The 14,086-nt window shown below is 39.6% G+C and overlaps 1 protein-coding gene across 2 annotated transcripts in view; it reads left to right on the forward strand.

Annotated features, from left to right (window-relative positions):
* Positions 1-9,179: 9,179 nt before the first annotated feature.
* Positions 9,180-14,086, forward strand: part of rarga (retinoic acid receptor gamma a) — a 37,318-nt gene continuing 32,411 nt past the window's right edge. Inside the window, exons 1-2 of one of the 2 annotated variants that reach the window (XM_053642574.1) lie at positions 9,180-9,619; positions 9,877-9,998. The gene's annotated coding sequence lies outside the window, so the exon portion shown is untranslated. Of the gene's footprint in view, positions 9,620-9,694; positions 9,999-14,086 lie in introns of those variants that run through there. The other variant, XM_053642573.1, reaches the window with a different exon arrangement.

The raw sequence follows: 14,086 nt of genomic DNA on the forward strand, positions 1-14,086 counted from the left end.
CACATTTTATGCAAAATGTTCTAGCGTGCGGCACGGAGACATGAGAGGCAAAGGCGAGCACGTGGAACGGAGGCGGAGCTCACCGTGACCGAAGCGTTGCTTTCAAAAGGCATTTGCTACTTGTCAAAACACGCCCTGTGAAGTGTCACGACATGAAGGCTGCATCAACAGTAGTAGCTATTAAAATCCACAATCGTTGGGAATCCTTGGAGATGTCCACTGCGTGGATCACGTGACAGACACAGAATGTATAAAGATGAGCTTTTGGCATTGAATTAACTCGTTTTCAAAACATTTCGGACACATAGAATCTAAGATATGTATACTAGTAGGCTGTACAGTCGACTCTGACGGACAGTTTTGCTCTTAGTTCAGGTTGTAAATTCACAAGCATTTCTATTCGGAGCTTCATTTAAACACCTAAACGCTAAAAACATTGCGAGTACACGCAGGGACAAAGGCACAGGGAGCTATAACAGTGTAACAGCTCCCTCTGGTGGCTGCAAACCTATACACCCGACTTTTTACATGTAAGAAATTCAAATTTTATTATATATGAAAATTCTTTTCTACAAATGAATAAAAATGCCCTTTGTAAGTCTTTGGTAAGTGTGATTTAGAATTACAATCGCCGTTTTAAAAAAGTAGGTTGGAATTAAAGCCTAAACACTGTAAACTACTACTAATAGCATAACCCTCAGAAATAAATGTACCAGGCTGTACCTTTTCTTGTTGCTGGCATGGTACCCCCACAGGGACATCCTTTGTGCCTTCAGTATGCATATATCCCCTGGAAATATGAGTAATATACCTTTAAAATAATTTAAGGTACATAATTGGACAGAATACTAATCACAGCTTTACTCTAAAAGCTACAGTGGTTCTTGAAAGTTTGTCCTAGAAGTAGATAAAGAGAACCCAATTAAACAAATGAGACAAAAATATTTTTCTTGGTCTCATATCTCATGTCTCGAGTACATCTGTGAGTGAACCTATTATGTGAAACTTTGTTTTCAGTATCTGGTGTGACCCCCTTGTTCAGCAATAACTGCAACTAAACGTTTCCAGTAACTGTTGATCAGTCCTGCATATCGGCTTGGAGGAACTTTAGCCCGTTCCTCAGTACAGAACAGCTTCAACTCTGGGATGTTGGTGGGTTTCTCACATGAACTGCTTGCTTCAGGTCCTTCCACAGCATTTCTATTGGATTAAGGTAAATGGTCTGCACTTATATAGCGCTTTTATACAAAGCACTTTACACTGTGTCTCATTCACCCATTCACACACACACTCACACACTGATGGTAGCAGAGCTGCCATGCAAGGCGCTAACTTGCCATCGGGAGCAACTTGGGGTTCAGTGTGTTGCCCAAGGACACTTTGGTATGTGGAGTCATGTGGGCAATCGAACCGCCAACGCTACGATTAGTGGACAGCCTGCTCTTCCACCTGAGCCACAGCCGGAGCTCAAGACTTTGACTTGGCTATTCCAAAACATTACTTGTATTCTTCTTTAACCATTTTTGGTCAAACGATTCGTTTGCTTAAGGTCGTTGTCTTGGTGCATGACCCACTTTCTGTTGACGCTTCTCATTTAAACCAAAAGTTCTATTTTGGTCTTATCCATCCACAAAACATTTTTTTTTAAATGCCTTCTGGCTTGTCCATGTGATCTTTAAACTGCAGGCAGGCAGCAATGTCTATCTCCTTGCAACCCTACCACGCACACCATTGTTGTTCAGTGTTCTCCTGATCATGGACTCATGAACATTAACATTAGCCAATGTGAGAGAGGCCTTTAGTCACTTAAAAGTTAGCTTGGATCTTTGTTTGTTGACCACCCCTGGAGAGGGTAACAATGGTCTAGAAGTTCCTCCATTTGTACACAGTCTGTCTGACTGTGGATTGGTGGAGTCCAAACTATTTAGAGATGGTATGTAACCTTTTCCAGCCTGATAAGCATCAACAACTCTTTTTCTGAAATGTTCAGAAATCTCATTTGTTTGTGCCACGATACACTTCCACAAACATGTGTTGTGAAGATCAGACTTTGATAGATCCCTGTTCTTTAAATAAAACAGGGCACTCACTTACAACTGATTGTCAGCCCATTGATTGAAAACACACAAATTACACCTTGAAATTAACTGCTAATCCTAGAGGTTCACATACTTTTGCCACTCACAGATATGTAACATTGGGTCATTCTTCTCAATAAATAAATGACCAAGTATAATATTTTTGTCTCATTTGTTTAATTGGGTTCTCTTTATCTACTTTTAGGACGTGTGTCAAAATAAGATGATGTGTTAGGTCATATTTATGCAGAAATATAGAAAATTCTAAAGGGTTCACAAACTTTCAAGCACCACTGTATTTAGTGTTTCACCACATACAACTTCCCAAGTTATTAGTTACATGGACTAATAAAGGTACAGAAGATACACTTCAACCCAAAGTAGCCTAGGGTTGATACCTTTTTTTGAGTGTATAACCATTTCAAGTTTCTCGTCAGTGTTCATAATATAAGAAAATACATTCCTGTAAGTGACCATAAATAAATAAACAAATAAATAGTTTGCGTAGTGTTTTGTAATATTGTTTCAGAATCACAATCGCCATTTTGAAAAAAAGAAAAAGAAAAAGAAAGATAAGAATAAAAACTAAACTTTGTAGTCTACAAGGTGATGTATTATGTATTGCAATTCAAGCATTTCTGCCGCTAGGTGTCACTATAATGCAGGAAATTGCTTTGTCTACAAGTTTAATTTGAAGGCTTTTTTTTCGAACTTGGGCAAAATATCATTTACACGAAAATTCACAGGCGTGCGATTGGCCATGGAGCTAATTTGGCCACCAGAAAAAAAAAAAAAACAAAAAAAAAAAACCACCTGTTTTAAATCACAGAGTGAGAAAGCATGATGAAGGCCTACTGCCAAACGTTTCAAGTAGGCCTATACGTGCATTTTCTGGCCGCTTTATGGCCTATGATTTATGTAGGACATTTTTCTACATTGTAACATAAATATGATTAACCATAATAGTTTATGATGACATGATGAGTGTAGTGATGCATACAAGCCATACAAGTCATACACAAAGGACTCAAACTCTGTTTACGTAGTGTTTTGAGCGTTGGCAGGATTAATTGGGCGTGATAAAAATTCGTGCTGCAGTCAGCAGTTATGAACCTTAATAACTGTGGGCGACATATGCAGAGAGGAGAGCATGTTATGGCAGAACAGCCCGGTAATTATAGAGTGCGCGCGCGGCGGTGTTTGGGAACTGAACAGGAGATTCTGCCAACACACACACACACACACACACAACACCTTGGGCCTCCGGCTAGGTCGTCACCCATCAGTGTCAGTCACGTCTGCCATCTGTCTCTCTCCCTCTACATTTTTCATATTTTAGCTTTATACTTGGAGTTCTGAGATTAAACAGATGCCAAGTTTGCTGACGCGGTTGGGCCGGAGGTTTGGATGCGTTCACTGAGTGGGATGACTGAGTAATGGCAAGCTGTGAAACTGAAAGAAAAAAAAAATCCAAAACAACAAAACAAAATTGGTGTTTTTAATTAGAGGAATGGATTTGGATATTCTTTGTGATTTACAGCTTCTTAAGGCTACAACCAGTGCGTTCTTGTTGAATTGCCTACTGGCTGAAATCATTACTTGCTCGAACAAAGACTCGCTCTGATACCAGTTCATTTAACGGCAGCCTGCTGTGTATATATGCAGCTTTGAATGGTAAGTGTCTTGAGAGCGTGCCATTTCTGCTACACAAGGGGGAGTTTTATTTGTGGAGGAGGAGGCATGGAAAAGACGACCTTTCCTCTGGCGCTCGCAGATTTGCCGTAATTACAGAATCACTTCCACATGTTGAACAGCCTGCTTACCCCCACTAAATCTCTCTCTCTCTCTCTATCTTTCTCCTTTTTGTTTCTTTCTCTCTTTTAACCCTCCCCCTCCTTTTTCTTTTAGCAGCTTGGTCCCCCTCCTCTCGCCTTCGTGCTGCTGTTTCAACAAAGTCCAGGTTTAATGAGAACATCCTGGTACTTTTGGCAGCGCGCTTCACGTGCGGTGATTCAATTAGTACAACGAAAGAGAGAGAGAGGGCACTGAGTGCGCATGCGCACGAGAGTGGGCGTGTTATGAGCACCAAACAGAGAGAAAAACAGCAGACGAAAAGAGGGGTGGAAAAAGAGTGCGGGTTTGAAGAAAGAGTTCAGGCAAGAGTGAGGTATCCTTGAGAGGGAGAGGTGGAAAAAAAACTTGGAGGCAAAGAAAGAGAGAAAAACGTAAAAAAAAGAAATATGCTTTAACGGTGAGTTCAGAAAAGGTTCATGGTGACATCATGGCTGATTATAGAGACAAGAAGGACTATTCACTTTTTTAATGTATTTGTTGGCACTTTGATAAAAATTTTTTGCACCCCCCCTTCAATCCTTCCACCCATCATTCCTAAATACACACTCATCATATATGATCCATCCATAGGCTACAGTAATACACACATTTTGGCTCAAATATAAAATGATGTGATTTTGTGAAATTGTATTTGACATTAACCTGTGTGTATGGTATGCGGTATAAATAGGCTGCTTCTCCCCCCCACCTTCCTTCGAAGTTCATTTTCCATTTTCCAATGCCTCCTCTGTTACTTTCTGGTGTGTATGTTTTCACTTCATGACAGCTGGATTCTGAAAGTGTACATTTTGCCAGGCAGGATGAATGAGCCCCTTGACTTCTCAGGAAGAACGTCTAACTTTGTGAGTCCGGTTGGTGGGTGGGTTAAGTTTATTTGTGTCGTTATTTTCTTGCTTATGTGTATGTGAGATTGGCCATGCACGCCTGTATTGTGTCATCTGCATGTCTTTGGTGTGGCATATGACATCAATCAGAACGCGAGGAAATACTGAGCTCATTACAGGCACAGTGTTCCTGATTAGAAATTCATCAAAACCCCCATCCCTTACTCATTTGTAGCCGTTCTTTGGGGTTTTTCCTTTTCCTTTCCAGGCTGTTGTTGTTGTCTTAGATTCAAATAAATACTTGTGTGTCTTCATAGGGACAGTTTTCCTATTCCAGACTCATGTACCCATGCTAATTATCCAAGGGGAAAAAAGTTTGAAGCAGGCAATTTACAGAATGAAAGATGTCAGAAGGCATCGATGTGGGTCGGTCAATTCACAGAGTGGGAAGTGACCCTGATGTAATGACGAGGCCATTAGTGGAAGAGGGTGAGACAAGAAGGCAGAAGAAATGGAGATTACTGCAGAGAACACAAGAAGCTCTAGCTAACTGCAAATGTAGCTATATATTTCATAGCTCCATATGTGAAAAGATGAAACCATATTTCACCTTCTAAAGCTAACTAACTTACTCAATTGTAAAGCTTACACAAGGTATGCAAATTATTGCCTTAGCTAAGTAGTTTGTACTTAATATAATTTAAAATAATTGACAGTCTAGAGCCAGTTGTAGGAACCTAAAGAGATGGATAGCCTGACAGGAAGATGACAGGGACATGGAGGTGGTTAAAAAGATGGGAATGAGTACTGGAACATGTAGAGAGTGTTAACGATCAGGCCGGAAGCACACCGAAGCTGCCTGCTTTACATAGAAGTGGAGGTAGAGAGAGAGAGAGAGAGAGAGAGTGATAGAGAGAATGGGGGGGTGGTTGGAGATAGCAGTCTGATCTGTCTTCATTATCCTGCACTCGGCAGTCTCCCAGACACACGGATCATAAATCTCAGCCTCCAGCACACTCCACTGACTCTGAAACACAAACACTGCTAACCTCTGACCTTTCTACTACTTGGCTGCTACTGACACTCACTCACACACACACACACACGCACACACACACTGATGTAGACACTTGCTTATACACATTAAACATTAAATACAAGATTAAGGAATTAAATACAATATATACCATCAGTTGATATTATTAGAGGCTTTCTTATAAAGCCAAACGGTAGGATTTTGCCTGTCTGTGATTTATTTTTATTTTTTTTAGTTTAGTATGATGTGTGAGGATTTCTTATTAGTATACATCATGTCAGAATGAAATTTAGAAAGCACTCTACCCAGAAGTAACGTTTAGAAAATGGTGAACTCCCTGTGAAGTGTGGCTACGTCAAACATTTCCTGTTGACTACGTTCTGATGCCAACACTGCTGTGGTTGCCCTATCACTGTCTGTGTATTCAAGTCAGATAAATAGATCATTATGGAAGACATTTTTTTTTTTTTTTTTTAAATGGCAGGTCTTAGACATTTTTCGGCATAGGCATTTCATTATGTAACATATTACACTTCTGTAATAAGCTTAATAAGTTACACAAGTTTAAAATTTCCATATAAAACTAGTGTTGTCTGGTTTGTGGTCAGTTTTTTTTTAAATATTCAAATCTATTTTGGGGGCACCATTGTGTCTGTAGGAATTTGATGAAGAACTCAAGGAAACTGTATGATGTGCAGGATCTCTTTGCTAGCCATGCCCTTGGCCAGAGGCTCCAAACCATCGAGCTCTGGACCACTACCAGGCCACAACTGAGAAACAAGGTTTTTGGACAACTAACACACAAACTCATCTTGATATAAACAATGTGATAGCTTTGTCTTTCTTACACACATCGGACATATACTCATGTACTGTATACAGTGCTCATCATGCAGTCACATAGATGGCTTCTCCACCACCATGAACATCTACATGATCAAATCATGATTATTTTATCAGTGTCAGGGCAGCCAATGTTTCTGATTATAAAGCGGATTATAGACTTGCATGTACATGACTTGTGGTTGTTGTCTTCCAAATAACTGCCATCGTTTTTTGCCCTCCTAATTCCACTTGAGAGGAGAAGGCTTTAGATTTTAGAGGACCTGAAGAAGCATCATGCAACCTTTTATGTATGTCCATTTGTCTAGCCATTGACTGGCTGCTAATGGTGTGCTATCCCCCGGTCATGAATTCTAAATGAACCCTAAAAGATGGACTGATAATAAAGACTTAATAAAGACTATTATTAAAAATCGCCCACAAAGGCGATTGCCTCCACTCTTACACACCAGTCCATCAAAAATGTTGTCAATTGTGGTTCAGGCTACGTGTTTGGGGATTTTCCCCACAATTTCCTCCAATTTATTCCATTTCCACCAACTAGCTAGCTCTACTCATCACATGACAGCTACCAAGTGGGAAGGCATGCGCTTCCTCTGAGATGCATGAAGCCAGCCAACTGCAACCTTTTGAACTGCGGTTCCTGCTATGCCACTGGGCAGCTGAACACGTGGAAAATGGCACTATCTACCCTGCTTCACGTTCATGAAATCACGATTGGCTAGTATCACTCTGATTGACAGGTGACAGAAAAATGCCAGTTTTGCTCTCTTGCACAGCTGGCCACAGATTGCTGTTGCATCATTGAGATTCAAACTCATGATTCCCTAATAATAGGATGAAGGCATTTCTGTTCCACCAGAGGAGTCATATATGCCCTTTAAACATTAGATCATGGTTAATAGTGGACTGGGAGGAGTGGGTCCTCTTTAAATTCCAGTTTGTATTTGTTATCTTATATCTCGGATCTGAGAACTGAAGGTCAAACAGTTTAATGTGTCTCAATGTGTCTAACACTGGGGTTTTTGTAGAGGTCTGCATAATCAAAAGCAGGTAACCACTTTTTAAAAAAGGATTTTTTTTTTTTTTACCAGCAGCCTTTCTGCCCCAGTGTGGCAACGTGAGATGGGCACACAAGAGGTGGTACTATGAAAGGGGAACTAGTTAAGGTGTGTCTCTGTAGTGAGGTTTTGGGGTTTTAACCAAAATTCATTTCAGAACATCAGATTCAGGAACAGCCGAGGGCATACACCCAGAACCACAAACAGCCCATCGAGCACAATCTACACCCAGTACAGATCTAAACCATATGAACTCATACAGAGAGTGGCATATATGCAGACACACCCTAGCTACCATATCAGAGGGGACTTCCTGTACTTTCAGGTCCCTTTCATCTGTAAAAGTATTCTGAAAAATATGAAAAGGTGGTGGATCTGTATGCATCAACTATGTATTTTACATTATGGAAGTTCTCATAGTTCTTTATTCAAGACTAGACATTGAAATATTGAAAGCTACCTTCTTTGGGATTTCATAGCATGTGGCTTTACAGTATATCAGCATCGCCATTCTGTATACACGTGGGTGGAAAAAGTACTGATGAATTCTACTTACTCAATTGAAAGTGGACGTATCCAGCCAAAAATGTACTCAAGTGAAAGTCAAAAAGTTGCTACTTTTAAATGAATTCAAGCATTAAAAATTCAAAAGTAAATGCTTTAACTGACGAAATCAAGTAATGTAATGTTTTCATGTGAAAAGTAACTTATTTATCTAAAACTGTTTAAAAAAAAAGTTTTTTTTTTTTTTTGTGGCTGAAACATGTAAGTTTCTGGTGACTAATGTAAGGTACTGTCCCTCCTATTAGCTGGTCATACACAATATGCATGACTAACGGTACGTAGTTTGATAATGAATTAATCAGAAGTAAAATATCCTATAAATAACCAATATTTACCATTAGCTAGAATTGGACTAACCAATTACATTAGCTACCGGAATCTATGCCAGTCTAGTCTTGGCATTAGCAAAGAAAACACACTTATTTTGTTAAATATAGAGCGTTAACATTAGCAAATTAGTAAAAAGTAGCTCAAGATGATTTTCAAATTAGATGGAGTTCATGCCTCCTACTGAGGAAAGGAAACAACTCAGGAAGAGTGTAAGTATTCAGTTATAACAACAATAACAAGAAGAATAAGTTTGCGAAAAGATAACACGAGTGTAGTAAGGAAGTACAATTACACCCCTGACTCTACTGTATATCGCAAATTTCCAAGTTGTAATGTGTTACGTGAGTAATGTGTATCCTAAAGTAAAGGGTCGGTTGTTGTTATTTGCTAGAATTTTTGTGGTCTAACGAACATGAAGACCAGTAATAATTACCTTGGTCTTGACGTCTTCTCTGTTTTGTATAATGATATGTAACTTGCCTTTAACTCACAACCTCAAAACTTGAGGTTTACTTTGGGACAAATCACACAAACTGTTTAAATTCAATGAAGGACAGACTTATTTGGATGATTGTTAATATGTGTAAAAGGTTTGAGTTGAATCCTATTAGTTGTTTTTTTTTTTTTGTCAACTGTTACCTCTGTATAACCCTATCGCGCTCCATGTCTTAATCCAAATATGTTGTCCATATTGTACAATAATACCCAAAGGACACCCTGCATTTAAGCCCCTGGTTTCCTCTACAGGATATGGTGTTTGTAGCTGGTGTTGGAGGAATACTATGTTGGAATCGTATGACGGAGGGGGAGGAACACCCCGAGGCTTCAGTCAGCTCTGACTCTGTGCAGCACTTCTAAATGAGTTCCTTATTGCCATCGAAAATCAGCCATTGTTCAGTGTTTGTCAGTTTCTCCGACAGAGGGAGATTGAGGTGAAGAAAACAAGAGAGCGAGAGAGAGACGGAGAGAGACAGAGAAAGAGAGGGAGGGGGATAAGAAAAAGGAGACTTAGGAGACAGAGAAAGAAACGTAGGTCTCTCTTTTTCTCCTGTCTAGACATTTTGTGTATTGTCAAAAAAAAAAAAAAGTGCTGTTTATTTAAAGTCACATGACCCAGGCTGCATTTATGATTCACAGAGCCTAATTATTTCTCACCGAGAGCCACAGGGAGTGTGTGAGTGCCTGTAGAAAGAGAGGGAGGAAGAAACGAAAGAGAAGGAGGGAGGGAGAGGGAAAGAAAGAGACAGAAACGAGTTGGTGAGTTGGTTTGTGCTCTGTCTCTACAGCTTAAGGGACCCGGACGGACAACGAGCGCACTCGCTTCCTCTCCTCACGCACTCTTGTCTCCTCCTTCATCCTGGGTGAAGCTGGGAAAGTTTCTACAACGGCTGGAGCTGCGCACAAGTGGGTGAGTTTGGCTCCCAGGACACTTTCTAAACAATGCCTTTGTTTGTTTTTTCTTCTTTTCCCCCCCTGGACTTCCTCTCTCTTTTCTGCTACGAGAGTTCGAAAAAAGGAAAGAAAGGCATTTTTGACTGCAGTCTGAGCCGATACCGCTGTCAGCCTTAATTGAAGACAGAGATTGAGAAAGTGAGTAAAGGGGAAAGAGAAGAAAACCAATCAGAGTTTCCATACTCTGGGACCAGCTCCCGGTACAAATATACCACTCTTTCCACTCTTTGATTTTGTTCCATGTGTGTATATCACCATACTTGTATTTGTTAACTCTGTCTGTGTTCAATTGCCCGAAACATTTTTATGTCCTTTTAACAGAGAAAAGATGTGAGTAGTACTCCGTAGAGTGTCCCGATATGTGTAAAGGGATACTCTCAACATTTGCATGTTTGTACCAGCTGTGAAGGGACCATTCTACACACGTGTTTGTTTATAAACAGCCATCACATTGCGATTATTTGCATCTATGAAGCATTTTGTCTGCAATGCTATGATTGAGGAATGCCTGCCAATCTCACCATTGTCGTCTTGTCGGTCTCGCTGGCGAACAGACTGTACACGCAGCCAGGTGAGCAGGTTCATCAGCACCTGAGTCACATTGCACAACTTCCGAGAGACACGGTTTGCTCAAAACTGCAAAGACAGACACTTGTGAGCATTAGTGCATGACCATGTGGCGCCACAGGGATTTTGATGTCACCTGATAAGCCTCCGCAGGTATAACTCGTAATCGTAAATGCATAAAGATTGGTGTTAACGGTTTTGAGAGCTGTTAAGAGGAGGAAAAAGTTTACGTCCCTTTCGGTGACTCGTGATTTGTAGCAAACGTGTAACTTGTATGTTATTACCTCTTAGTAAACATAAATCATCTCCAAAAAAGTATTGATCTGGCTATAAATTGTAGCGAGGGAAATATTTGGTCGGACTCGATTATTTAAGCTTGATCAAAGATTTGCATTCTAATTTGACAGTAGTTCGTCTTGTTGAGTGCTTGCTATGTGTCGTATATTAAAATATTGAACATTGGTATTTAGCATAGGCCTACTCTGGGTTTATTTTTAATGTGTGACAGAATGATGGTTAACACATCCAGGAACAATCTGGGATGAGGAGGAGCCTGAGATGCGAACAAATTGCAAACATGGCAGCCATCAATTTAGCCACCCACCCACACACACACACACACACACACACACACACACACACACACACACACACACACAGGATCAGGTCCTAACTTTTATAGCTGGAATGCCCTGGCCTTTCTCTGTTCCGAGCTGTTTACATCTCTCAGATTAACCACGAGTTTACACGAGCGGAAACAAAAGGGACCGTCACAAAGAAAAACAAACTATTGTCAAACCAGATATTCACGTTCCGCCATGTTTCAGGCCCGAACTGTAATGTGCCTTCTCACCCCTGCTTAATGGAACAGCAGACATTCCTCAGCTGATTGTGAATAAACAGATTAAATATAGCATCGTCAATTGCATCCATTCATTTCCGTTGGCGTCAAAGAAACAATGACTGTGTGAGAGGTGTGAGATGAGGAGTGTGTGTGTGTATATATATTATATATATGGTTTGAGAATTTACCTTCACAGCCAGCCTCCTTGTTTAGTAATTCACTTTTAATTCACTTTTATAAGTCTAGATACATCTGTATTTACTAAGTTATATGTGACAGTGAGCTGTTTTCACACAAGGATAGGAATATCTGACCGTTTGACCTGGTGGAGATGATTGTGTTGTTCCTTCAAGCAAAACTTATTTTTTTTAAACAAACAAACAAAAAAACCTAGCAAATTTTATTTGGAAAGCTAAAGCTAGGTTTTCTTTTGGTTTCTGAGGTTAAGGTTAGGGTTAGATTTTAGGTGCGGATGACGATTGTAGAAAATCGGGTCTGATGAGAATATTTTAAACGCTGAAGTCGTGCGATTAAATACGCAAGTAAATAATTTCCACCCTTATAATAATAGTAATAATAATAATCATTTCGCCCTTCTTCTAGAACAGGGTATTTTGGCCTTGTTAAAGTGGAATTGCATGAAAGAAATAAGTTCAAGGCTGATATACAGCACAGGGATTTATTTATTTAAAAAAAAAAGTGTTTTAAGTGTAAGTGATTTATGGAGAGACCACCCCACTGTGTGACTGAGGGTCTCATCTCTCTTTTTTTTCTGTCAAGAATTCTTTCTTAGGGCAATGAAGTGCAAACATCAGGGAGGAGCCAGACAGGTGGTTTAAGGGCAAAATGAAAGCTGGGGATGGGAGCTGGGGAGCAAGACTCTCTGTACCCTATAATTACGTAGGAAGCTGTCAGATCACTATTTTCCTCTGTATATTTTTGCAGGTGTGTAAGGATGTGTGTATGTGACTATTTGCGTGTCAGTCGGCGTGTACGCATGTCTGTATGTGTTTGTGTGAAAGATGAACATCTGCTGTTTGAAGTTTTTTTTTCTGCCTGCATGTGCTTGTGTGCATGTTAGGACTTATATTAATGTGCATATAGTGTGTGTGTGTGTGTGTGTGTGTTTTTATACTCGTGAGCTACTGTAACGAGAGACGCCTAATTGTCTGATTAAATAAATGGAGCTTGTATGAAAAAGCTAGCACAAAGAGCAGCTCAATTGTGACTTTTTTCTGAACCATAGCTGCAATCAGAGTGGATTTAGTAAGTGATTTCTGGTCACGATATTGAAGAATGGGAGGACTAACAAAAAAAAAAGCTAATACCTATCAGTAACTTGCAAGTACTATTCTAGGATTCAGCCATATAGCATGGAGTCTCATCATGAGCATCAAACTGTTACACACACACACACACACTAATCCATTTGTGATTGCTGATTTTTTTTTATTGTCAAGCTTTCTTCAAACCAAGGTACACAAAACTTAATTTCCTAGTTTGTCCTTTGATTGGAAGATGCATATCTCATCTATTTACTCATAGGCATTTTGAAAAAAAAAAAAAAGAATGATCAAGAAAGTGATCCTCCTTGCTGATGTATTTTACACCCATGATTATATTTCACATGCTCCATCTCAGTCACTGCTTATGTCATGTTACAGATGTGTTAAAGATGTGTCAGGCTCAAATAATTTAGCCCTAATGGCGATGAAATATGGAGAGTAGTTCACTATGCTTCTGGGCTGGAAAGAAATCAGCCCAAGCCTCTACTTATAAAACGTAGAATTCTGGCTTTTGAGATTGAAATCATAAACCTCAAATCTCAAAAATACAGATGTTATGGAAATGAGGCCAGAGGTGATTCCCAGGAAAACCTTTCAGAGCTTTCAGCCAATCACAGTCATTTCTCACGTTCATGCTCACGAAGTTAAGCAAAGAGATGCAACGTAGAATTAAGTGGAGTCAAAAGGAAAGATGTGATCCGGTCCATAAGTGCATCTAAAGACGTCATGTTCTACTGTTTGCCAGCAAGCTGACGTTAGTGTATCCTGACTAGCTAGAACGTCACCTAAATACCGAAATACGCCGGGCATGTTTTAACATCACTATAGGAAACTAGCTATTTTAGTTTAATATAAAAACGTTTTTAATTTGCTCGAACACCTTCAAACAAAGAAAAAAACTGTAGCAACAATGTAATTTTTTTTACATTAACAGTGTTATTTAATGTGATGTGTATATATTTCAAATATTTACAGAATTCATTTGAATACTTCTTTTTTTTTTTTTTTTTTTTTAAAACCACGTGTTAACGTCGCAAGTACGACAATGTGGATGGCACAAAAATGTCGATTTTTCAAAAAAATATATAAATATTCTATAAAGACAATGAGGCTTAGCCTTGTTAGCTGTCCTTCACTGTCCCATTACACACAGAAAAAGTAATGCATTTCAACCATAAATAATTTGTCCTAATAATAATGCGCTCCTTGAGTTTCTGCCTTGTTTTCAAGACTCGTTTTAATCATCGCCTGTTTTGCTGTCCTCCCAATACTGCTCTCTTTTTCCCTCCTGAGGTTCAACATCACATCATGGAACACTAATGTCAGTGGCTTCAGTCCTGCCACTCT

The sequence above is a fragment of the Ictalurus furcatus genome, chromosome 15, assembly GCF_023375685.1.
Source record: "Ictalurus furcatus strain D&B chromosome 15, Billie_1.0, whole genome shotgun sequence".
Lineage (NCBI taxonomy): Eukaryota > Metazoa > Chordata > Actinopteri > Siluriformes > Ictaluridae > Ictalurus > Ictalurus furcatus.